Source organism: Topomyia yanbarensis, chromosome 1, assembly GCF_030247195.1.
Source record: "Topomyia yanbarensis strain Yona2022 chromosome 1, ASM3024719v1, whole genome shotgun sequence".
NCBI lineage: Eukaryota > Metazoa > Arthropoda > Insecta > Diptera > Culicidae > Topomyia > Topomyia yanbarensis.
Window position 1 is genome coordinate 195,756,777 of NC_080670.1, and position 24,686 is coordinate 195,781,462.

Sequence of the window (24,686 nt, forward strand, 5' to 3'; positions counted from 1 at the left end):
GATAAGTCAAACGATTTAGTACATATCGGTGAGTACCAAAACCAAATATATTGCTAAAATTACAAAGTGTTCTAAATTGTACTAAAATTCTTGAATTCTCTAAAATTGAAAGAACTTTGGTAAAATTGTCATTTTTGTTATGGTAAGAATTCTTAATTAATGCTAGAAACAAAAACTAAGGCGAAATTGTGAAATTGATGAAATCTTCAATTGTACTAAATTTTAAACAAGGCAAAAAAGAAAAAAAAATAGCTTAGGATAAGTCAAACGGTTTAGTACATATCGATAAGTACCAAAACCAAATATATTGCTAAAATTACAGTGTTCTAAATTATACTAAAATTCTTAAAATCTCTAAAATTGAAAGAACTTTGGTAAAATTGTGAAAACGGTTGAAATTTGAAATTGTACTAAATTGAGAGCCCTTAGGCTGCCAACGATCATCTAGCTCAGTTTAAAAAGTTCCAATACACCAGTGTTTATCGCCAGAAACTCAAGGACAAATTGCTTGTCAAATCCAGCACATTTATCGGCGGTTACCACAAAGGTCAGGAACCGAATCAAGGGAGTCCAAATATATGTTATACAATCATCAAAATACTAAACTATAGCTTAGATCGAAAGTTAGTCGGATCGGTCGAAAATTCGAATTGTACTAAAGTGTGTAAATCCCGCGTAACGCTGAAATTGGCGATTGATTGGGTGTGAATTAAAGGTTAAATTATAAAAACAATCCGCACACCAAAATCTTTGTAATTAAATGTTTAGTCGGAATTTAAGAAATTGGTAAAAATTTCACATTGTACTAAATAGCAAAAAATGAATGCAAACCAAAAATGACATTTTTTTGATGAAAATAATTCTAAATTATGCTAGAAACAACAAACTAAGGCGAAAAATGTAAAATTGATGAAATCTTCAATTGTACTAAATTGTAAACAAGGCAAAAAAGAACAAAAAAAAAGCTTAGGCTAAGTCAAACGATTTAGTACATATCGATAAATACCAAAACCAGATATATTGCTAAAATTACAAAGTGTGCAAAATTGTACTAAAATGCTTAAAATCTCTAAAATTGAAAGAACTTAGGTTAAATTGTGAAAACAGCTGACATTTGAAATTGTACTAAATTGAGAGCCCTTAGGCTGCCAACGATCATCTAGATCAGTTTAAAAAGTTTCAACATACCAGGGGTTATCGCCAAAAACCAGGGACAAATTGCTTGCCAAATCTAGCACTTTTATCGGCGGTTACCACGAAGGTTAGGAACCGAATCAAGTGAGTTCAAATATATGTTATACAATCATCAAAAATCTTAAACTATAGCTTAGATCGGATGTTATGTCGGATCGGTTGAAAATTCGAATTGTACTAAATTGTGTAAATCCCGCGTAACAACAGAAAATTTAATCGCTGAAATTGGCGAAAAAACAACGACAAAATCGAACAAATAACACAAAAAAATGTCCAAGAGACCTGGCATAGCATCACAATCTACGCAGTATGCAGCTCACCAGCTTTCGATTCCCAACAACCGCACAAAGGATAGCAATTTTTCTAATCCGACAATGAGGCACCCAACGGTTCCAAACCGCTGGATTCGAAACAAAGTAATGTCAACAATGTTAATTTTCTAAGAACCACTGGAATCAGAAGAAATTAGTCGAAATCGTTATAAATGTCGAAATGATGACACTGTACTAAATTAAGTAAGTCGAGGGAAACATAACGACTAAATGTGAATTATTGCCTAACTTAGTAAAGGGATCCATGCACTAAAATCGTTGTAATTAAACGAGCTTAGTCGAAATTTTCCAAACTTGGTCAAAATTACAAATTGTACTAAACTGAATAGAAAAATAAACTCAAACTACCATTTTTAGTAACAGTAAGAATTTAAAAAAAACTGGAAACAACAATACTAAAGTGAAATGGTTAATATTACAAATTGTACTAAAATACTTAATTAAAAGAATAGACAAAAATAGAGTACAAACAAGTCAAAAATTTACTACAAACTGAAGGAAACCTTTAAAAAACCAAAATGGTGGTCGAAACTATAACTTTTTAGTATAAGTGTACTAAAATGTACTGTACTAAAAAGTATTGTACTAAATGACAACCAAAATGCCAATTTTCATAATCGATAAATTTCTTTAAATTGCTGAAATTTGAAGAGCTTAAGCGAAATTATAAAAATTATCAAAATTTTAAATTGTTCTAAATTGAGAAAAAATAGAAAACTTGAAAAATAATCAAAAAATTAGCACGAATCGTAAAAAAACAAGTAGTGAAAATATAACATATTTCTAAATCGTCCAGATTTAAGAAAGGTTCTAGAATGTGTGAAAAATGTCGAAATTTGAAACTGTATTGACTCAAAAAAAGATGCCAAATATTCATAAAATTGTCAAAATACTAAAACCTTCTGAAACCAAACAAATCATGCAATATTGTGAAAAACATCTAGATTACCACTTGTACCAAATTGGAAAAAAAAATTCAAACCGAAAATATCATTTAATAGTAAGAATTCTAAATAAATACGAGAAACGAAAAAAACTAAGGCGAATTTGTTGAAATTCAAATTGTACTAAATTTTAAAAACGAACAAAAATGAGAACAAGTCAAAGAATTAGTTCAAATCGATGAAAACATCTTAAAAAACGAAATGATGGTCGAAATTAAAACTTGTACTAAATTTTTCTGAAATTCCCAGCCAAAAAAACATTTTTTTTTTTGTAATCGTCAGAATTATCAAAATTGCTGAAATTAAATTAAGCGAAATTGTGAAAATCATCGAAATTTCAAATGATACTAAATTGAGAAAAATATCAGTACACGTAAAAATTAGTAAAAAAATTGATAAAAATATAAAATATTATTTAAATATCGTCTAAATCACAGTCTAAGAAAAAAGTTTCAGAATCTTTGAAAAAGGTGGTAATTTTAAACTGTACTAAATAGACTAACTCTAAGAAGAAAAAAACGCCAAATGTTCGTCAAATTGTTAAAATACTAAAACCTCTTAAACCCAAAAAGCAGATAATATAGTACAAAATATTGAGATTTTTGGATTTTGAGAAAATTTGTACTAAATTGGAAAAAAGTGAACGCAAACCAAAAATGACATTTTTTGTAATAGTGAAAGTTCTAAATGAATGCTGGAAACAAAAGAAACTAAAGCGAAATTGTTAAATTGTTAGAATTTTTCATTGTACTAAACTAAAAGTAAGATAAGAACAAAAAAGAATAAACGAATTCAAACCAAACCAAAAACATTACATTTCCATTCGCCAGAAATCTTGAAATTGCTGGCAATAAAAGAATAAAGTGAAATTGTGAAAATAGTTACAATTTCAATTTGTACTAAATTGATAAGAATTTCTTCCTTAGCTCCGATCCGCCAATCCAGAGCACGCGGCCTTAGGCTGCCAAATATCAGCTAGCGTATTGTGATCTTTAAGATTCCTGGCTTGGGATGCTCCAAGTTTAACGAGTCTCAATATACCAGGGCTCGTCGCCAAAACCCCGGGACAAATTGCTTGCCAAATCTAGCATTTTGATTGGCCATCTGACCTCGATGATCAGAAACCGAATTAGGAGTGTCCAAATATATATTATACAATCATAAAAAAAACTAAACTATACCTCAGATCAAAAGTTAGTTGGATTGGTCGAAATTTCTAGTTATACTAAATTGTGCAAATGACGCAAAAAACGCTAAGAAATTTAATGATGAAGACTGGTGAAATTTTCCATTGTACTCAAACGAAAAAATCGAACACGAAAGAACAACTGTCCAAGGATCCTGACATAGCGCAGGTAGTAAATCAATTGTACTAAATGAACTAAACCGATAGGAACAAATATGAACCAAATGTGAAATAATGCTCAACTTAATGAAAGATTAGTCGGGGTTTTGCAAATTTAGTCAAGATTACAAATTGTGTTGAACTGAAAAGAAAAATAAGCCCAAAATGTCATTTTTTTGTAACAGTAACAATTTTAAATAAATTCTGGAAGTAGAAATTGCAAAATTATTGAAATTTCGAACTGTACTAAAATACTAAATTGAAAAAAAGTAAAAAAACTGAAAACCTATAAGCCAAAAGATCAAAGGGACCATCCATAAATGTGACGACAGGGGGGTGGGGGGTCATGTCATGCTACGTAGCTTTTTTAAAGGGAATAATTACCAGGGGGGGGGGGTATTTAGAGGTTTTTGACGAAATGCTACGATGGGGGAGGGGGCAGTTAAAAATCTCTCAAAAATGCTGCGTCATTTATGAATGACGCCAAAAGTACAAATCGATGAAAACTTAAAAAAACAAAATGATGGTTAAACTTACAACTTGTGCTAAATTTCCCTCAAATACCAATCAAAAATACAAATTTTTATAATCGTCTGTATTCTCAAAATTGATGGTATTAAAAGAAATTAAATATTACAAAATTGTTTAATTCGAAATTTTTTAAAAAAAATTCTTGAATGCATGCTAAATGTCGCAATTTTCAACTGTACTAAATAGACTAACTTTAGGGAACAACATGCCAAATGTGCGTAAAATTGTCAAAATGCTGACTCTTTTTAAACCAAAAAAAACTCAGACAATATTGTGAAAAGCCTTGAGATTAGGAATTGTACTAAATTGGAAAGAAAAACAAATGCAAACCTAAAATTACATTTTTTGTAATAGTCTGGAATCGTGCTGGAATGAAAAGAACTTGAGCAAAATTGTGAAAATTATTGAAATTTCAAATTGTACTAAATCGAGAAAATGGACAAAAACGAAAAAGTCTAAGCACATCAACAAATATTTCGAAAAAACCCTTAAAAAATCAAAAATATTGTCAAAATTACAATTTGTGCTAAATTGTACTAAAATGCAAACCAAAACTGCATTTTTTTATAAACAAAATTGTTGGCATCAAAAGAACTTTACCAAAAAGGTAAAATATTGGAATAATAAAGTGTACTAAATTGAGAAAAATATCAAAAAAAAATTTAACAAATTCAGAACCAATCGTAAAAAAATCTGCAAAATATTAAAAAGAACGTAATCGAAATTCTAAGATGTATTAAATTGACAAAATTGAAGAAAAACAAGAGGGTAGAAAAATTAGAAATTTTAGAATCGTTTGAGCCAAATCGAAAGCGTGAAAAAAAAATTAAATTTCAAGAAGTACCAAATTACAGAAAACAAAAATTTTACATATTAAAGAAATTACTACATCTTGTTGATAATTCTAAATTGAAACGATAATAATTAAACCAAAAAAAATCCAAAAGTTAAGCAAAATTGTGGAAAAACATGATAATTTTGAAATCGTCGAAGTCGCTGCAATCAAGAAAATTTCTCTACAATGTGAAAAATATGGAAATTTCAAACGGTACTAAATATACAAAATCGAGGAAAAAAGTTTCAAATGATGGTAAAAACGTCAAAATACTATAGCTGCTGAAATACACACCCACCGAGACACAAAAACGAATCAAGAGCTGTACCTCCAAACCAAGTCTCATCCTGACCCAATTGGAACCCAAGTTCCAAAAAGTTGACCCAAAAATCCCCTTCGAAACCACACCAGACCCCACCACCCCATACCGGTTGTCCGTCGAGTATGTGTGTACCAGTCTGCATCCTTGTTTTTTTGTCGTTTGCCTTTGATCATATGTTTAAGTTAGAACGTTTCGTGGACAATTTTGTTGCTAGTTTAGATTTGGCATCTAACTGGTACCAAGACGTTGCTAGTTACTGATGAGGAGACTCCGAAACGCTAAATAGTAATTTTCGTACTAAAACTTTTTGCATACTTTCTGTGGACGTTTCCCGGCTGCAAAAATGTGGTTTACTTAATGTTTGTGTGTGAGTATGTTTTATTTTAATCACGACGCATTCAAACACGATTATTTGTTCATGTTCGTGACCAGGTTTGTATTATCACAAAGGACCCGAGTGTTTGTATGTTATAGTGTATGTAACTTCGCGTGAAACATTTGCATATTCTCATGGACGACTTTAGAATGTTTGCGTGTGCCGTGATATTGGTGTTTAATTTTGAGTTTACGGTTCAGATGCTGGCTTCCTCATTTCGCTAGTCTCCGGCTATGCTGCCTTGATACTTGATATATGTATGTATGTATGAGTTTGTTTTGGTCGTGGGAATGATCCAACAGAATGACTGAGCCTAGATGCTAGAACCGAAGGTTGATGATCGCTATTGCATGCTTAAGGTTTATATTATCGTGAAGTACACGAGCATTTGTATGTTAATGTGCGAGCGTTTGCATTTATGTAACTTCACGTTTATAGATTTATTTGTATAACCGTGGTGTCGTGTGTATATTCGCGTGAGCTCGCGTTTCTTTGCGCGATCGTAATTCTAATATACAATATTTTTAGAGTGGTCCAATTGAAACTAAGTACCGATTCACGATCACGTGGGAATAGGCTTTTGCATGATCGCAGTTGAGACCGCGTTTATACGATTTTAGGTGCTAACATGTTGACTTTATCACCGCCCCGTTTTCGTGTAAGCGTGCAAAAAATCCTAAATTTTCCAACCCGTCAACACGAAAAAGCCACGAGTCCCCACGCGAAACCCAAGCCCAATCGGACATGATCAAGGGACACCGCAAAACGATCAAACTCAAAATTTTAATCGATTACAGCGTTGTTGATTCCTGGCGGATTTTTATTATTCAACCACCAATCGATTCAGACAATTCTAGTTAAAAATTACCAGTAACGTTATTGTATTATTCTAACATTAAATTCTCCGTTATAGTCGCAGTTTTGCTCTAGTAAAAATCGGTCGTGTCCAGAAGTTTGCTATTAGTACTTCAGATTAAAATATTGCAGCAGTTCATTGTTCTCATCCCTTTAATCTCGATTCCCGGGATCCAGCTGGACGGTGAAAATTCTAACCCGGACCTAGTTCCGAAAAACTTTAAACTCTTTCAGTGCCAATCTTTTCCTCGAATTAGAGTCCTATCCTTCCATAGCTAGTAGGGCTCGTTAGGGAAAATAGGAAGCCCCATAAACATTCGTTTGATTTCAGCAGAAATTCAAAAGAAATATAAGAGCGTAAAGAAGCTGAAAAGAGCATCGTCGACTAAGCTGAGAGTAGTATTCGTTAACCGTGATGAGGCTAACGACCTTGCAATCAAGCAGACGTTCGTTAATCTCTATCAGGTATACGTACCGTGTAATATGGTCGAGATTAATGGTGTAGTATGCGACGAGGAAATTGATACCGAGGCTATCGTTGAATATGGAATCAAAAACAGAAATAATCTGTCAGTGCAAGTATTAGAAGGCGATAGTCTTTTCAAAATAACCAGTGAAAAGCAAGCTTCCAAATACGTAAACTTTGAAGCGTTTCGCGTAACATTTGAAAATGTACACAGATTTATCAGTATCAATCCCGTTAAGATTATGCATTGTAATAGATACCAACTATTCGAGCATACAGAAAAATTCTGTGCTAACAGAGCAAAATCTAGAATGTGTGAAGATGTGCACGAAACGTCATTATGCGAAAGAAATTTCGAACAATGTATTCTTTGAGAAAGTGAGCACGTGTCTTTTGCATCTTACCCCGCATACATTGAACACAAGAAAGAAAGGGTTGTCGCGATGTGAAAATCATCACCTCCGACTAGTGACTCTCGAAGCCCGTACAACATGTTGGATAATAGTAATTTTGGTTCCGATGAAACCCAAGCTAATTGCAGCTATATTTAACCGCCATCAAACCTCAGAATTTTTTTTCAGGGTGATTCAACTGGAACTTGGTTCTCGGAAGCTTCCTGTCAGAATCACTCTCACTATACAATTGCAGACGAAACGGGAAATGTCACCCACTAAAACACCACTTGAGGCCAATTGCAACAGCAGGCCGTCTGTCTGATTGTGATATTGAGTGTACGGTTCAGATGTGAGAGCGTAAAAATTTAATGATCGCTGAGGAACGAGCGTTTATATGTTTGTGCTTGAAACTACGTTTATAAATTTATGTGCTAAAACATTCACTTAATCACCGGAGTGTTTACGAGGAAGTGGGCATAGGTTTGCGCGGATGAACGCTATTGAATTATCGCCTTTGTGTGTCATCGCGAAGGAACCGAGCGTTTGTATGCTAAAGTGTTCGATCGCGAGTTTACAGATATGTTGTATGTGTTAGCGTGTATAAATTCGATTGTATAACATATTCGCACATTAAGCTATTGAATTAATTCGATCTATCTATTCAAATAGATAGAACTAAGAAGCGATTTGAACAGTGGTTCGATTCAAGCATCTATTTCAATTTAAAGGTGACTTACATAATATATATTTTTAAAAAACTTGATACGTTGGTATAGACAGTAAATCACTATAAATGAATGATCCAATCCAACTGATTCAAACGCAAAATCAATGGAATTAGCTCAATCCTTACCAACCAATGTTTTATATTATCGTTCATAGCTTGAAGTTAATAGTTTTCTTACATTTAACTATTTTCCGCAGGTCCCTGTTCGCAATAAGATCCTATGAGCAACATAAGGAATGCGACTGAAAATACTGACAAACGTTCGGCTGATCGATATCGATAGAAAACTATTCACCCAAAGCTGGCGAATATGGCATGACTATCCGTGGCCCTTACCCCTTTCTCATCAGCCAACGGAACCGACTGCTGTATGACCGAAACGCTGAAAACCGGCAACACCCTTGATATTTGATGTGTTATCCGACCTGACAGCATGCCAGATATGCCTATGATTATATCTGATTGATTGCTTTCGTCATGTTACGCCCTTTTCGGGCGCGGGATACCCCCCTGCGAAGAAAGCAAACTGATGGGTGCTCTAATCTGACAAAGCCAATAACTCCTACCTGCCGCGGGGAAATGTTGTTTACAATTCATTTAAGCTCGTCTCGCCCCCTCGAGATGGATTTACGCGGGGCAGATTTTCGACATTTCCTTTCCGTGTTACACGAAATCGGCCCCACTTAGTTACTATCAGTACTATCCGATCGATTTGGGCTTGTATTTCCCTCCGCAAACGATGACTGACAGCTGCATACTCCCGACGACGAGATCTGGGTCAACGGTTGTATAATTTTTTCCCCCGAACTATCGAACGATTTATGATCAACTTAATTCCATCCCTCAGCACACTTAAAACTTTTAAATCGCAAATTGGCTCTAATTGAGAAACGGAACGCCCATTGTTTACGAGGCGAGCTGTCACTTTTTACGCCATTGTCATCGCGTCGCGCGGCAGACTACAAGCACTCTCTCAGCGGTTACTGTGTTTTTTTGTTTCATTCTTTCACTTTCACCCCTTGATTCATCATCGCCTATAATCGGCGAGCTCTAATTTTATTGTACACCTAGACATTTATTTACGACCTTTGGCACGTACTTTTCGTTCGTAACTTTTGTTTCCTCGTTTCACTTTCAATCATTGCTGTAACAGTGCCTTAGCCTCAGCCTCAGTAACAGCATCAGAAGGTGAGCCTTCGAAATGGGCCATCACACTTTACACAGACAACCTCTAAGTGGGTAAGATTTATGACTGGGTTGGGTCCTGTCTCCTTACTAACCGCCGCAGCCTCGGCAGCAGGCAGCATCAGCAGTCAGTACCAGCGTGGGAGCTTGCGGTTTTTCCTGCACAATTGCGTTGGTATTTACTGCGAAACAAGACGTGGCATTACCGACACCCTAACCCTTGAGGAGGTGTGTCCGAGGGCGAACCGCGGCCAGAGCTGCTGTGTTGCGGTGTAATTTCGATTAACGCAATTTTTGGCCGATTGACTCAAATTTAGTACCTAGTTCTAGATGTGAAACGATTCGTTAAAAACTAGATTTTGATAGCTCTGGTTTAGTGTTCGGAACGGGCACAATAATCCTTGGCAGCGTCACTAGTCATGCGCTGAACAGTGTCTAAAACTCTAAACTAGGCCCAGTAGAATCAAGATAGTCATTTGTCAGGCTTCTCCCGTCAAGACTTCTTGGCCATCTTGTTCCATTTATGATGAGCTCTGATGTCCGACCAGATATCCCGTGGCGTTAGCTTCAGAACGAACTGCACTGGACTGAGAGCTTGATTCCTCTTGTTGTCTCTGCGGGAGATGAGCTTTGTGCAAATCATTGTATTGACGACGTTACCAATTAGATACTCCTAAATCTTGCAGAATGACCGCAGATTTGGTTAACTATTCGTCCGGAATGCTTATCGCATGGTATCCGTAAGTCGTTTTCAGTAGCTTTTCTGGACCGTATTTCAAGAACTCGCTATGCGTACGAGACTTCTTTTGTCTTTATCAGAATATTTAGCTGCTTTTTAAAATCTACGTTTCTCTCGTCAGCTAGGTTCAGCGTCCTTTGGGCAACACAATAGCTTTTACGTCCGTTTTCTCATCGGGGGTTGGCGGCGATCTCGCGGTTTTTAACATCAATTCAGCCGTTTCGATTACTACAGATTCGATTTCTCTTCCACCTGTCTTGAACATTCGCAGCTATTCTTGGTTCGCTGTTCGATAGTATTCGGTCTACTTGTCGGATAATTAGATGTCATCTTTTAATCGCTCCATTTCCAGCTGTGATCTTGTCGCCTTTCTTCAAGTTAAGACAAAGGCTGGTCTCAACTTGAGATAAATTAACTTCTCTTTAGTATGATATTGGGCGATACTTTTTCTTTTATTGCACTTCAATCCTTTTATGATTTTATGATCGCTTCCTAATGATCCATTTGTGAATGCTATTATGTTCGTTATATTCATAACTCTCATGTTCGTCATTAAAACATGCTAGAGTTGGTTCTGTCCGCTGGATATGTACTGAAGGTTAGATAATCTTTCAATCTTTGACCGTGGAGTCAGAGTCTTCAGTTCTCGAGCATTCGCATTAAAGAATTCGTGATGTGCACTTTTTTTCCAAATATTCCCTTGTCTTCTTCTGTGCGATCCTGTGTCCCAACCTACTACAATGACGTTGTCTTTGATAGAAGGGATCTTGAAATATCATTAAACTTCCTTCTTTCCGTAGTGGATCCGCTTCTTATGTATGTCCAGATGAACTAGACGTTCCTGTTAAAACTATCAAACGGATATGAGCCAGAGTTATCGCTAATTCTGTTGAGCCTATTTTCATAGTACATTTGCTTCGATACCAAAATGGCCGTTCCACTATCTGTTGTCCTTTTCATTATTTCATCGATAACAAATTCGAAAAATTTGGCTGAATACTTCTTGCATAGTTCCGATTAATTTATTTGAAACTTATTCGAAATAGACCCTTCGACTTAGTTATTTGCGGTAGTCTTCGAGGGCACTGAAACAGCTAACTCGCAGTTTCTTTTGGATAATTCTTCCATGCTTTTTCTATTACTGTTATTAGAGAATTCTTACTACGTTTCGAATTAGCGTTAGTGACTTTTTCAACAAATATTTTACGTTGCGAAGTCGACTGGGTTGTTATCCAGAGATGAAGAACGCTACATTTCCCTGTGACCAAAAATGCTTAAAATTACGATCGCACGCTTTTTGCCCCATGTGATGGTGCTGAAACTTGGGTATCGCAAATGTCTGGAAACTCATTTTCGATCCACGATCGCTTTTCGGTCGCAAAAACTCCAGGTAGACGTACTGGTTGATTTTTACACAATCCGGAATCCGCAAAACAGGAGATTTTTTACCATTTGAAAGTACTGCGGTCCAAATCATAACCGAATCCAGTTGTTGCGTATCTACTGAGTACCCTATCATTTTGAAGGTTAAATTTTCGTCTTACATCAAATAATTTCTCACCCAAATAGATATTGATGACGGCAGGATGATCTGCGTATCAATTTTTTGGCATTTTGCATCTTTCCAGTCTCTTTTTTGTTGCCTCAGAAAGGCGTTGCCAGAGTTTGTATGGATACAAATCTAGGTATTTTTTCACCACAGTTTGGAACATCTTACGTGACACATTATAGTCCTTAGCCATTTGATTCGTGGATCTGGCGTGGATCGCGACGCATTTTGTTGGCCACAGCTTTAATCATTGCCTTTGTCCTTACAGAACGAGACCTTTTCGGCCCATCTTGCAATAGTTTCTTGGATCGCCAGACACATTTTTGATTCACACCGAGTAGTTTTGTTATCTTGAACCGATTTCCGTTTCGTTAATAGTTTCAAAACTGCACAGCGCATGGATTCCCACTCCATAGTTCTGAAATTTCATAGAATCACTGCAATTATTGTATTATTTTATCCTAAAAGCAATTTAAATTGTTCCCAGCGGTTTGTAATTGAATTTTGACAGATCGGCACAATGAGACCGATTTAAAAGGCCACTCTGTACCTTGTTGTTCCAATCCGGATTCTTGCAGTGCTACTAGTATACTATCCTTTCCTAGCTAAGGGCTCTATAATCCTAAGTTTTGTATCCTCTAAGCATCCACGAACGTAACAACTTTATAAAATATCTCTGGCATATTTACCTCAACACCATTAGCGTGGTCTGGACTGGATCTAATTCAATAGCTTGTTCTTTTATTCGGATATTCCGCAGCAGGTTGTCTAGCTGATTTACAAGTGGCGTAAGTTTCTGTACCTGTATCTGCCTACCTTCCAGCTGCTTCTTGCATCGGGATTACTACGATAGCTAGACAGTCGTAGTGGTTTCTTGACGTGTACTTTCACTTCTTGTCGAGCTACAGTCGATGTGCGACTCAATTAGCACTCCATGCACTCAAACTGTTCGATTAAAGTAACTGATAGTTCCATTCTAGTAGTTTACGTAGATCGACTCCTGCCCAACCCCCTCTTTTTTTCGGATAGGTTTTAAAAATTCGTTGATTTTCCTGTCGGCAACTTCTTCAGAATGTTCCAGGTTCCATTTGGGTTTTAGCATCCGAGTCCTCAGTACATCAGTCATCATCATACCATGTCGCCGCATGAAACCGAAAATAAAGAAAAAAGATTGATTTATTGAGTGTTAATAATTTATGGTGAAAGAACAAAAATGGATAAATAAATAAAAATGGAAATTAATAATTATAATAATCGATATTATTAGTATGCATGGGTAGTTCCATTCCAGAACTTTTGGTGCTAAAACGATGAGAAGCCAAATATAAAGTGGAGTACAAATTTCTCCCCCAGGTTGTGACTGTTTTCAATACGTAACAGTGGTCAGTTTGTTGTGACAGCTGCATTGAGAAAACCCAACACCAATTGATGATCGGCTGTGCCATAACACGACGAACAACACAGGCTTCAAGTGACTCCCTTGTTAAGGCTTGATGATAGATTGCACAGTTTAATCCAATAAAATTGAGTTTTTCAAAAAAACACAACATTTTTGATTTAGTCCAATCGTAGAAAAGATTATCACACTAAAACCTCTATTAAATCACAAATGACGACAACTCACAAAAGCTAATTATCCATCGCTTTCAACATGAGCTTGAAAAGTTCTTCCTGTCGATACAATGCAAAACGTATAGCTATCTGTGCTATCTCGTCGAACCTGCGTCAGAATCAAGTCAAGAATATCCGATTTCCGTAAAACTACCCTGTGAATGTCCGCCAGAGCAGAAAGAAACTTGGCGATCATCGCATTTCAATTCTTGTTGTTTTTTTTGTAGATCTGCCGATGCAGATATCGTCGTCGTCGTCGTCGATGCATGTGGTTTAAGAAGGTGTCCTCTCGAGGCCGAGGGGCGTTCCAAGCCATGATCAATAACATACCGCCCGTGTATGTGTGTTTGCTGTCACTTCTGCCACGCATGTATCCCTTCACAGTGACTATCTTTAGGTGGAAAGAATACTACTCATTACCATTCGTGTGCTGTCGATCCGCCGGTCGATGCAATGGGGATGATCGACGAGAGTCAAGCTGGCAATTAAAACAAATGAGATCAATCTTCGGAGCGGGAAATCGTGACGTGAACCACAATACACTTGTTTGCGGTCGTTTTATTCCTTCCTTCCATGATTATTGTAATTTCAACATTGTAATTTCAGCACGTTGATCCGCTGCAACAAAAAAAATACTTCGCACGATCAGCGAACTTGTCCTGTTGCTCTGGGAAAGGTCACTGAAATATGAAACTGTCTTCTCCCGGCAAAACGCAAAATAAAAACAACCAAAACTATTTATCGTTTTCACACGCACTTTCGCGCAAACCGATCCCGATACCTCACGGATGGCAGCTTAAATGTTAAGTCATCAGCGTTGGCAGGAGGAAGCAGCGACAGCAATGAACAAGAAACAAAACTGGACACATGGTCACACATGGCCTCGGGGGTTAGGGCCCGGTCGGTCACAAAACGTATCTCACGAAAATGACGGATGCCGCCGCCGCCGCCGTCGACGTTGCGAAATAAAGAGGTTTCTCGAAAAAGCGGAAAAGTGTCTGACAGATCGGTGAACAGTGTGTAAAACAACTGTCAGGATCGTACTTCTGATCGACGTTTGTGAATGCTGTTATATGACTTTTTTTCTTTATAAAATCTTGAACTGATACTACCTAACGTGGAAAGGCAATTTTTTCACCACATTTTTCACCATTTTCGCCCACAGTGTAGCCATGGTCAAAAGAAGGGAAAAAACACAATAATTAAAAGGTATGCATAATAATGCGCTGAAACCGAAAGTTCGGACATAACGTCCGTCGTGTATTTTCGACCGCCTACTCTGATCAGCGGAAGGGACATGACCCATTTTTTGGTAACTTTTGCTCTCGATGCCGTGCTGCTGTGCGCAATAAACGGTTACGGGTGAAGTGAATACTTTATAAGAACAAAAAATAAATAAATATATGCGAAAATAAAATCTACGCCCGGCTACTACGCAACGATAAACCGGCTTGTTTTGGCTTGGATGTGTTAAATCAATCCATAAATGTGACAGTAACAACTCAGTTCCAAAGCGTAAGTTAGTGAAGTATACGGCTGTTGAATTGTTTCTTTAATAAATGATTTAATCAACGAATCCAGGTCGAAGCTGGGAGCGATTCACTGTGTGATCGGTATGGTTTGGGCGAAAGAGAAAATCCCATAATTGCTTATATTACCTATCTACAAAAAATTCACTCCCGTGTTCTGTTTAGCACTGTCAAACACACAATCACTTATATTGTTATAAAAATAAAACCATTTCATCCGGGCCAATCGATTGAATGTTATCATTCATGTCTGACATGGTGGAACTGAAAAAAGGCAACTTCTAAAAGCCTAAGCTCCATTTTCCCCTACAGAACATATTCCACATCATAAATGCAGTCAGTGAGTCAGTGGCCAAAGAATCATGCTTTGTTGCTAAAGCTCAGCCAGCTCGATAGATCATCTCACGACAAGAACCAAAGTAGCAGTCGGCTTTGTTGTTCAGACAATGCACAGGAACAAGATAAGAGCAACTTTTTTGCTGTTTGCTTTGCGTTGGCTCGGACAAACGCAAACAGCACATGGAATATCGTGACCGAAGGCTGGTGGTGGTTAGAAATAGACTGACGGAAAAAAAAGTTTCTTGGAATTTCTTAATATTTGGTAGACTCGATAAACATCGAACAATATTAGACCCTTTTAATGTAGAATACATTTAAGGTTTCAATATAGGGGTCCCGTTTCAAAATATCGGCTGCGGCGCCGCGTCAGATTTTGAACGTTAATAACTTTTATCATACTTAACAGAATGATTTGATTTTTAGACCAATTTGTTGCAAATATGTTCCTCTATGCTGTATTAAAATTTGAAGTATGTATAACATGTACTAATAACAAAAAAAATGTGTTTTGAAAAATCTTTCGAAAACGACTCGGAAAAGTGAAAATTTTCAGCCCATCCCGCACAGAGCCGTCGTTATGGTAGACCAACCGAACAATAAAATAATGAAAAGTTTATATATAGGTCCATTACATGTTTGTTCGTATGGTTATTCGCATTGGGTTGCTTGACGAGAGCACTTGGTGGGGGAAAGACGGCATATTCCTTTGGTTAGGCCATTAGAAGCCGGACGGAAAGGAAAGGCTCATGCACGGCACGAGAACGAGCGAGAAAGCGATAGTAGTGCATATTAGCGCGATTATATAAATATCTGTCGGTCGGTTTTTCTCATCATTCGTATTCGTGCAAGCACTAGCAAGCAGCCAGTCCACCGAAGAAAAGCAGTCGGCGATGACGACGGCGGAAAAAGTGCCCCAGCTACTGGTGACTCATCGCAACCCGATCAGGAACTGTCGCCCTGCAAGAATTTCGCCCCAACTAAAGGGCAACAGAGTAGGCTATCGTTCCAGCGTCTGGGTCGTGAGATTGTGCAGGACTGCAAAGTCGAGCTACGCTTACAAAGCTCAGTCGTAATGATGCCCCGAGAAACCAACGATGCCTACTTGGTCGGTTTGTTCGAGAATGCAAAAAAGTGCTTTCTAGCTCACCGTGTCCGCGGGGAGTGCGTCTGAATTATGCTCCCGCAATAAAACAATAAACGGTTCTTTACAGGACCAATTAATTGTGTTCTAATAAGAGTTAAACTGAAATTTACATTTTATGGTGTATAACAAATAATTTTCAGAAAGCAATATAAGAAATACGATGTGTGGAAAGAAAGAAAGAGAATTTAAATTATCCTCTCGCTCGTTTTCGTGCACTGCTTTTCCATTCCTTTCTGCTGCTACTACCATCATAACTAAAACGAATGTGCGTGTTCCCCCACCATCTCATGACCAGTGTTGCCACAATTGCATGTCGCTATTACAATTTGAATTATTTTATTGATCCTCTCTAATATTGATAAAATATAGAACGTGCAAAGTACACTAGTCGCATGCTTTTATTCGAACTTTTTGGCAGCCTCCGTTGATTAACTGCATAAATCGATTTGTTTGTGCAGCTCCTTGCTAGTAGCAAACTAAATAGCCTTTATCAGCGCTAACAAATAACACGGAAGAATTTAAATTTGTGAAAATCTTTTCCTTCCTTCTTTTCAAATCTGCAACATTCTTTGAAAATATTGTTTGAATGTTGTTATTGAAAAACTGAACATGCAAGTTTGCTAGCATTGGCCACTAGATTGAAGGCGATGGAAAGACAGAATATTCGTTTTGGTTATGCTAGTATTGGTAGCCGAACGGAAAGGAAAGGCGCAGGAATGGCACGAAAACGAGCGAGAGAGCGATAGTAGTGCTTTCTCGTATATGAATATTGGTCGTTCGGTTTTTCTCATCATTCGTATTCGTTCAAGCACTAGCAAGCAGCCAGTCCACCGAAGGAAAGCAGTTGGCAATAGCGACGGACGGAAAAAGTGCCCCAGCTACTGGTGACTCATCGGAACTGTCGCCCTGCAAGAATTTCGCCCCAACTAAAGGGCAACAGAGTAGGCTATCGTTCCAGCGTCTGGGTCGTGAGATTGTGCAGGACTGCAAAGTCGAGCTACGCTTACAAAGCTCAGTCGTAATGATGCCCCGAGAAGCCAACGATGCCTACTTGGTCGGTTTGTTCGAGAATGCAAAATAGTGCTTTCTAGCTCACCGTGTCCGCGGGGAGTGCGTCTGAATTATGCTCCCGCAATAAAACAATAAACGGTTCTTTACAGGACCAATTAATTGTGTTCTAATAAGAGTTAAACTGAAATTTACATTTTATGGTGTATAACAAATAATTTTCAGAAAGCAATATAAGAAATACGATGTGTGGAAAGAAAGAAAGAGAATTTAAATTATCTTCTCTCGCTCGTTTTCGTGCACTGCTTTTCCATTCCTTTCTGCTGCTACTACCATCATAACTAAAACGAATGTGCGTGTTCCCCCACCATCTCATGGCCAGTGTTGCCACAATTGCATGTCGCTATAACAATTTGAATTATTTTATTGATCCTCTCTAGTATTGATAAAATATAGAACATGCAAAGTACACTAGTCGCACGCTTTTATTCGAACTTTTTGGCAGCCTCCGTTGATTAACTGCATAAATCGATTTGTTTGTGCAGCTCCTTGCTAGTAGCAAACTAAATAGCCTTTATCAGCGCTAACAAATAACACGAAAGAATTTAAATTTGTGAAAATCTTTTCCTTCCTTCTTTTCAAATCTGCAACATTCTTTGAAAATATTGTTTGAATGTTGTTATTGAAAAACTGAACATGCAAGTTTGCTAGCACTGGCCACTAGATTGAAGGCGATGGAAAGACAGAATATTCGTTTTGGTTATGCTAGTATTGGTAGCCGAACGGAAAGGAAAGGCACAGGAATGGCACGAAAACGAGCGGGAGAGCGATAGTAGTGCTTTCTTGTGTTTTCATATATGAATATTGGTCGGTCGGTTTTTCTCATCATTCGTATTCGTTCAAGCACTAGCAAGCAGCCAGTCCACCGGAGGAAAGCAGTTGGCGATGATGACGGTCCGCAAAAGTGCCCCAGCTACTGGTGGCCCATCGCAACCAACTACCGATCAGGAACTGTCGCCATGCTAGTATTTCGCCCCAACTAAAGGGCAACGGAGCAACTAATCCGCTGGCTAACATTCCAGCGTCTGGTTCGTAAGGTTGTGTATTACTTCAAAGTCGAGCTACGCTTACAAAACTCAGCCGTAATGAAGCCAGTGATGCCTACTTGGTCGGTTTGTGGGAGTGGGCGTAAATTACAATAAAAGCAACGGTTCTTTTCAGGACCAATCAATTGTGTTCTAGTGAGAGTTAAACTGAAACTTTTATTTTAAGGTGTGTAGCAAATTTTCAACAAGCAACATAATACGTTGGGTGGAAAGAAGTAGCTTGCACACGGAACAAAAATTTAAATTATCCTCTCGCTCGTTTCGTGCACTGCTTTTCCATTCCTTTCTACTGTTATTATCAGTATTACCAAAACGAATGTGTTGTTGCATGTGTTTAAGAGAAACGTTGAAGTCGCATGCTTCTATTCAAGCTTTTTGGCAGCCCCCGTGAACTAACTGCATTAAATGATTTTTTGTTCAGCTCCGTGCTAGTAGCAAACAAAATGGCCCTACCAGTGTCTGATTCGTGAGATTGTGCAGGATTTCAAAGTCGAGCTAAGCTTATAAAGTTCAGCCGTAATGGTACCCGAAGAAGCCAGTCTTGTCGTTTTGTTCGAGGCTACAAAACAGTTCGCCAGGCACGTAACTATCATGCCAAAAATATCCAACGATCCAGCGCATCACCATCAACACCAACGCCGATACCAAAGGTTCTTTTCAGAACCACCATTATTACCATAGAGAATTATTTGAAAATTTCCCATTCAAACGTGATTCTGTTGAATATTATTAGATTTAAATTAACGTCTCGAATTGAAATCACGACGCTCCGGTTATGTGACAGACATTACCCACCCATCTTTTTTTATTGTGACCACGACACCCCATTTCAATATTTCTGAATGAACAGAAGGTCGAGTTTGGAAAGTTTGTAACTTTCATTGTACTTAACCAAATTACACAATGTTCGCACTAATGATTCAGAAATATGATCAGGAATCTTCTGTTAGATTTGTAAGTATGTATAATTTACATGAATAAAGAAAAATTGATTTTCAGGAATCAATTATTATCTGTTCTTCCATTGGCCAGTACTACGCGACTTCCTCATGCTAACAATTAATTTCATCGTTAGCCATCTCCCTCACCAAGGCCAACAACGCCAACAAAACCGGTCCTTTTCAGGACCACCATCATTTTTGTAAAGAATAATTTGAAATATTCCTCGCCCAAATCAGCTTTTGTCCGAAAATCCTAATGAGTATCAACATATTTGAAGAACGTGTTCCTTATGTATTCTACATCTCTCCGGTTATGTCGCAGACATTACCCACCCATCTTTTTTTATATCGTCAATAAACTGGTCCTTTCCACTTTGTACTGGTCCGAAAAATCGCGAGCTTTGACATAGGACAGTGTCCTTATTTTTGATATGGGGTTAAATTTTGTATTGCTTTTGGTCAGGAATCGGCGTTTCAGTTTGTTTGTAATAAAGAACTCCAGTATGTTCGCTTCTTTCGACGTTTCGATCCTTTTTGAACCTTTCTCAAGGGATCGAAAGTTTGTAAATTCAACAAAAATGATATGTAACTAGAAATGGTTAGGTTTAAACGCATGAAATCTAGCCATTTTGCGATGAATTTTGGAAATTTTCGCGTATGCCGCTCAGAAATTCTACAAAATGATTTCAATAGCTGAAACTTTGACCCGTCCCTGCGTCTGCCATTCCCAGCTCTTTTGGAGTCTACCAAGCTCGGCATCCACCAAGCGGTGCACGCATAACTCGAAGCGGACAAGCCTCTAGGTATGTTGTTACTACGAGTGAGTTTGTTTATCCACGACCTCATCCTCAAGTCACTGTAGATTCTATCGTTGGAAAAAAAACCCATGAAACCTTGTCACCAAGCCCTCTTCCTAGATATCTCAGTTCGTAAATTTAAGATTACGATATGTGACGATAATTAACGAGATGTTTAAATGATCAAAGACAATGTACGTATGATCAGATAACAGTGGCGTAGTAAGAAAATTTTTCGGGGGGGGATATGAATTTTTTTTTGTATATATATATGAAAAAATGTTCAAAAACATTCTGAGCAGGAAAAAAATGTTCAAAACCAACAACTAAGGGAACGGGTTTGGGTAGTCAAGGTAGGAAAGCTAGCTGTTGGTATAGAATTATTGCTCTTCCCCTAAGAGGACAATCTGGGCGGCAAACTTCAGACTGTCTAATTTACTGAGCCCTTCAGTTCTCTTGTGCAATTCAGTACCACTTCTTCGTTGAGCTTCCGACTGGTTCGCGAACTACTCGGTCTAGTCCCCGACGATAGATCTAGCCTATTCCGACGAAAAGTTCCCCGGCGAGAGAAGTTCGAAAGCGAGCCAACCAGCCAGGTGCTGCGGTCAGTTCGGCGATTCCGGTAGAGTAGGGCATCCGGTTTGCTGGAGCCCCGGCGCGGCTGGTGGTGTATCGTCGCGATCTACGCGGTCTCGTTCCCAGCGGTGAATCTGACTGTACGCTGACGGAGAGGTCCCAGACGAAATAAGTTCTCCCGATACCGATTCTTCAGTACTACAACTTCTTGAGCCGTTTGGCTCCGTGACCGGTGCCATTTAGCACCGCAACTCCTTTAAGCCCTTTAGTTCTCTTCTTGGGCCATTTAGCACTACTTCCTTGATGATCCATTCAGCTCCTCGACTTGTTCGCGAACAACTCGGTCTAGTCCCCGACGATGGACCTGACCTACTCCGACAGAGAATTCCCCGGCGAGAGAAGTTCTCCCGAGATCGAGCTAATCAGCTAGGTGCCGAGGTCAGTTCGGCGATTCTGGTGAAGCAGGGTGTCCGGTGCACTGGTGCGCCGATGACCAGCGACTAGTGGTGTTTCGTCGCTGTCTACTCAGTCTAGTCCCCAGCGGTGAATAAAGCTTACGCTAACGGAGAGTTCCCTGGCGAAAAAAGTTCTCCCAATATCGATTCTTCTTTGGTTTTCGCTATTTTTCTATCGGAACAACCGGTGGGGTGCCGTGGTCGGTCTGACGAATCCACATGGAGCTTTCGTCCGGTTCGCTGGCGTTTCGACGACTCATACTCGCTGCTCTGTTGCAGTCTACTCGACTAGTCATCGGCGGTGAATCTAGCTTATTCCTGCGGAGAGTTCCCTGGCGGTGATTGCTCTCCCGAAACCGTTGTTCGATGCCCATTACGTTGTAAGACGGTCATGATCTACATCAGCGGTTCTCAACCTTTTTCGTACCACGGACTCCTTAGATATCACACTGGGTTGCTGCGGACCCCCATAGATAAAGATCAATTTTGTATGCTATCAATATGTTATTTTCAATTTGTTAGGAAACATGACTTGAAATTTCAATATGCATTCGGAAAATATATTTTTCTTCGCGGACTCCCAGAAATGACTCCGCGGCCCCCTAGGGGTCCGCGGACCCCAGGTTGAGAATCACTGATCTACATCATATCTCTGTTTACTGTGTTCCACGTCTTTAAGTCGCTTGTCATTCTGTAGGCTACATTATCCGGGTTGATGTCCGGTCCTCCCGTTTTAAGTAGCTCCCTGTACGTCACTTCAAACCTCGGACATTCAAAGACTCTCCTCGGACATTCAAAGACTTCAAACCTCGGACGTTCAAAGACGCTCCGGTGTCTCCTGGACGATCTCACACTCCAAGCACAGTGTTGACGTTGCGTACCCACACCGATGAAGATACTCCTTAAGCAGCCGTGGCTCGGTAGGAGCTGTTTCAGGTGGAAGGTCATCTCTCCGTGCTTTCTATTGACGCACGCCGACAGGTTTGGATGAGCCGGTAGGTCCATTTTCCTTTCTCCGTATTGTCACATTCCTGCTGCCACATCACCATCGAATCGATTCTCATCATCTTCCTCACGTTTCTGGCGTTTCATTGTTTGTAGCACTTGATATCCTCCGTCAGGGTAATGCAGATGGGGATCATCTCGGCGACAAAGCATACTGCCTCCGGTACACAATCGCAACTCGTACGACCAGCAGTCGAAGCGTCCTGTTCAGCTTTTCGCGATTTCATTGTCTCCGTCACCGATACCTCCATTTCTTCAAGTGTCTCACCGTTAGTGACACATCGTCCACGAAACGAACGATTTTCACTTTCCTGGGAAGCCGCAGTGTTAAGACCCCATCGTACATCTCATTCCAAAGTGTTGGACAGAGAATGGAGCCCTGAGGAACGCCCGCTGTGACTCGCATTGCCTATTGCCCGTTTGTTCGTCTGGTACAGCAGTGCTCTACTCTGGAAGTAGCTCTTCAGGATCTGGCTCATTCTTTTATGCCACGCTGCGGCATTGGTCTATTCGAGGTTGCATGGCTCGGTGGCTTCCCACACTTTGGCAGAAACATCAGTTTCTGCACCTTCCTCATTTCGGGGATTACCATCATCTAAAGACTTCAGCAGTAGCATCCTGAACATATCCGAATACGCCAGGATCGCAGCTTTCAGCGCCACGGTTCGTATTCCATCCGGACCGGGGGTTTTCTTTGATTTTAGTCACATCGACGCTTCTTCGAGCTCGTCGTTAGTCACTTACCACTCGGCTGTGTTACCTCCTTCTTCTTCGCCGTACGGTGTCGGTGACCAGGTAGTTGAATCGTGATTCGGGAAGAGACCCTCAACGATTATCTTTAGTTTTCCCGGGTATATTTCAGCTGGTGTCGCAGACCCTCGTCTTCGTCATGACGACTCAGTACGCGTCCCCCAGGGATTGGCGTTTATTTCTCAGCACAGCTACTTATGGCAATTGGCTTGCTAAGCTTGATCTCCCGTTTTAAAGAGTCCCTACCTTCTCGAAACGTCGCTTGTGCTCCTCTCTTACTCTCCGATCTTACGCTCTGAGCCCGTTTTCTGGATCTAAGACAAGCAGCGTGTAGCGTACTGAGCTACTCATTTAACCCGTAATCTGCACGCCGTCTACTGCATGGCCCTAGTTTTCGTGACATTGTAACGTCACAAGCCGTCCCAATCCTTCTTGCGCATCAACGTACTTGATTCCGTTGTTCGCCGAAGTAACTCAACAAAGAGGTTTTCGTTAAAGGCTTTCGTCTTCCACTTTAGCTTGCGGCCCGTCCTTCTTCAGGCTGCAGAATCGCCTGGTGGTCTCTATGGGGATACTTCTCTCACACTCTCCAGTCCATGTTCGCCGTCAATCAAGGACTACAGAATGTGGTGAAATTTCTCTCGGTACCGATATCCGTTTCGTGAACCAATAAGCTCCCAGCTCCTCGCTTCGCCGCGATCTACTTGTTATAGTCCTCGGCGGTTGAGCTAGCCTCCACAACGTGCCGTCAGGTAGGTGTCGAGTCTGCAGCCAATTTTCACTACAAGGAAATATTTTCACAAGATAACTTTTGCAAATGAAACTTTCATTTCATTTAAAATTTTAGGCATATTTTTGTTTAACATATTGATTTTTTTAAAAATTCATCAAAATATTTCGGGGGGGGGGGTTTCGTCCCCAAAACCCCCCCCCCGCTACTACGCCACTGTCAGATAACGACGCACGGTTCAAGCTCGTTGGGTACGAGCCAGTTGGCCAACTCATGCGTAATACTGTCGGAGCAGAAAGTTACATCTAACAGTCGTGCATTGCCAGAACATGCAAATATTGGGCAATTTCCAGCGCTGAAAATATGTAGATTCGTGCTGCTTAAGTATTCCATAAGAGCCTCTCGAATTAGCCGATTGAGTGGGTGCTCATTTCGGCCACATTATGATACAACACTTTTGAACTCATCAAAAGGTGATGATTAATTATGTGGCAAATATGCCAAAAAAATTGACGCTTTTCCTGTCTATGTTATGTTATATTGACTGTGACATATCAAACATCGCGAGTTATAAGGAGGCATATAGGACATGCATTAATAGCACTATTCGTAAATAAACACGCACGAGGCATTTCACGTCGATTCGGACTTGTTGACTCCTTGAGGACTCCTGTTTACAGTCGCGTGTTACGACATGGGAGCAAGAACACCCCGTAGATCGATTCTGGGCTAATGTACTGCAGTATCGATCTTCTGTATAATTCTTTCGAAATTTCACTCTAGAACAAATATTAAATTGGGGCTCTCGTGCAAGGGAAAGCAATGATCGCTCCAAACTGGAGTCATCTGGCAGCCAACTGCTTCAAAAACTTCAGCAAAAGATTTTTAAGGGAAAGAGAA

The 24,686-nt window shown here is 39.4% G+C and overlaps 1 protein-coding gene across 5 annotated transcripts in view; it reads right to left on the bottom strand.

Moving 5' to 3' along the window:
• Positions 1-24,686, bottom strand: part of LOC131686301 (uncharacterized) — a 398,471-nt gene that overhangs the window by 107,375 nt on the left and 266,410 nt on the right. The gene's annotated exons all lie outside the window — the stretch shown is intronic.